The following is a 3,043-nucleotide window of genomic DNA, read 5'->3' as shown; positions in this document are numbered from 1 at the left end:
AAGATTGCTGACATAATAGTATCTAGAGAGAGACTGTTTGTGAGGTGTGTGTGTGTGTGTGTGTGTGTGTGTGTGTGTGTGTGTGTGTGTGTGTGTGTGTGTGTGTGTGTGTGTGTGTGTGAAAGAAAGATAGACAGAAACAGTTAGTTAGAGATAGGTGGCAGTTGAGTTTCATCTAAAAGCTGCCCACGTATGAGAGATATTCAAACATACACACACCATCCCACACACACCAACAATGCATTCTCTATCTGCCAATACTCAATTAGTGTCAGCTGTCCAATCTCGACTGCTCTCACATCCAAACAGACACACACACACACACACGTCTATCTGTTCAGCCAAGATTGTATGAGCAAACACAAACACCCAAAGCACACACAGTTAATGGCCCATAACTACAAAAAAAATAAAATAAATAATAATAATAATAAAAAAATTCAAAGAAACATTAGGCCAGACAAACATCACATAAATTCTAAAAAAAAAAAAAAAAAGAGGCAGAAAATGTGTAATTTCTATGATATAATGTATCTCCTATAATGGCAAATGATAAAGTCTTAATGTGAGACTTTAAGTAGATTTTTCATCTCCTTAATGTGCACAAACATCTAAGCAAGTCATTTATATATTAATTTCTCCAAAAAGTACAAACACTGGTGCTTTCAACATTGTAGTTGTTTATATCATTGAAAACTGTATTATCGCCCAGCTCTGATCTGTTAATGCGAATATAATGCATGAAGATATTAAGATATTATAAACATCAACATCAAGATTGTCTGTAGCTGCTTTGAAACAATGTATTGTAGAAAGTGATATATAAATACATTTGACTTGATTTGACTTGACCTGTTTGGCGGACCAATGGCAGACGAAGGGCGTGTTTCAAAAACAGTTTAAACTCAATCACTGGTTATGTCAACTGATGTGCAATGGCTGCAGTAAGTCCACAAAGACGTAGGGTGCTTTATTTGTCATTTTAGATTTTGGAAGGGAGCTCAGAAGGACTTTTGTGGGCTCCAGAACAGTTCTTTATTAGTCTGTGTGGCATTATGTCACCAAAAATGGTGGGCTCACAGATGGACCGCACCTCTGGGACAGAACCGTTCCATTTGGTTCCGCTAGCGGTGCAGGAATTAAACATTTATCCTTTAAATCAAGACAACAGCATGCAGTAAACACAAGAGAAAACGCAGGAAAAAAAGACTTGTTAAAAAAACGCATAGTTTAAACTGGTAACCTCTGGTGGATGGTTAATCCAGTCAAAAGTGTTAAATGACCAAAAATGTGCAAGAGACTGAGCATGTGTGACTGATTTGGTTCATTAACCAGAGAAGGCAGCCTGCAGGAGTAATGCATCTTTCACTCACACACACACTCATGCACACTTTGTGCCATCTCTGCAGAATGGCTGTAATCTTTTTGCTATGCAATACTTTTAGCTAACATGCTAACCTCATTCCAGCAGTCCCCGAACACCCTGACAGCATGCATCAGAGAGTATTTGAACCCAAAGGCATATTACTGCACCAGGACCGGAGCAGCACTAATGCAGCCAAGCTCTTCTCCTCATCCTGTGCCATTTATGTGAGTCTTTCCCTCTCTTTCTGTGCTAGTTCCATCTCCAGATTGTGCAATTAAAACATCTGGACTATAAGAAAAGCTGTATGTTGACGTTTTGCTTACATTGTGACCACATGTCCCCTCAAGGATGGTAAAACCTGAAATCACCAACATTGCAGGGACTTTTCAACAGTCACCTTAATAAAAAGATTAAATAATGTCTTAATGAACATCTAAATAAAATGGTTTCTGTAAGGGTTACTTTTAGACTGACTAAAATTAGCTCAATGTAAAACAACAGAAGTCAATGAAAAGTCCTTGTATGGATGCATATGTTAAGAGATGAAAGAGATGCACAATTAGAAAAGTGACATAAAGGTAAATCAACTGATGCAGGCAACATAATTACTATGGAAATATTATTTGGCACAGTATCATTTATCTCAGTACATTTATAGCAGAATCGGCGTCAAGTTTATGAATGAGATCAATATATACGCATTCAGAGAAACAAACTAAATAGAAACAACACTCCAACAGACAGACAGAATTACAGAAAGACAGACAGAGAGATAAATGGATAGATGGATAGATAAATAGACTGAATGATAGAAAGACAGAACTATACATGGGTATATAGACAGAACGACCGACAGACAGACAGACAGACAGATAGATAGATAGACAGATATATAGATAGATAGATAGATAGATAGATAGATAGATAGATAGATAGATAGATAGATAGATAGATAGATAGATAGATAGATAGATAGATGATACTGTGCTCTATGCCACATTACCTTCATCATTGTGTTGAAGTTCAAATCACTTTTTAATGAGCGATTCATTAAGTTCATCTCTATGTCTTCATAAAACTCTCTGCCAGTCTTTTATCATTTTACAGATGTGATCTATTAAATTTTTAGGAATGCTGTACAAGCTCTCTCATTCCCTCTAGCACACGCACACATGCATTGTGCGGAGTGCTGGCAGAGCTCAGCTGTGGTTTGTGAATGGGATATTACATGAAGATGATGTTGCAGCCACTCTGACTTTGATATGAGACGACCATCTCTCCCTGTCTTTCTGCATCCTCTAACTGTTCTAATCTTCCTCATACTTGATAATTGACCAATTTTTATCCCAGATTTCATTGTACTTTCTGTCTCACTTCCTTCCTTCCTGTCGCACTTGTTCTCCTTTCTGTCTCCATCCCATCAACGCAGTTCCTTGTTTTATTGTCACATAACTCTTCCTTGTGTGGTAGCAGAGCATGCCTAAAGTCTTACCCGCTGCAGAGTGAGCTGGAGTCCCGGGTTCAGCTGGAGGTTCAGGTCTGCAGAAGAACAAGACCGGCAATGCACAGACAGGCAGCAAACCGAACTGGAGCTTGAGCACACCAAAGAGAGAGAGAGAGAGGGAGAGAGAGATAGACAGAGAGGGAAAAAGAGAGAGACAGAGCAGGACAGAGACG

General features: G+C 38.7%; 1 long non-coding RNA gene across 1 annotated transcript in view; it reads right to left on the bottom strand.

Moving 5' to 3' along the window:
- LOC107582962 (uncharacterized) overlaps window positions 1-1,873 on the bottom strand; it is a 19,313-nt gene extending 17,440 nt beyond the window's left edge. Inside the window, exon 1 of the long non-coding RNA XR_001608996.1 lies at window positions 1,863-1,873. This is a non-coding gene — a long non-coding RNA (uncharacterized lncRNA). The remainder of the gene's footprint in view (window positions 1-1,862) is intronic.
- Window positions 1,874-3,043: the final 1,170 nt, after the last annotated feature.

Source organism: Sinocyclocheilus grahami, unplaced genomic scaffold (genome assembly GCF_001515645.1).
Source record: "Sinocyclocheilus grahami isolate Dianchi unplaced genomic scaffold, SAMN03320097.WGS_v1.1 scaffold48.1, whole genome shotgun sequence".
NCBI lineage: Eukaryota > Metazoa > Chordata > Actinopteri > Cypriniformes > Cyprinidae > Sinocyclocheilus > Sinocyclocheilus grahami.
Note: the sequence above shows the minus strand (reverse complement) of the source record. Positions and strands in the feature narration are given on the sequence as shown.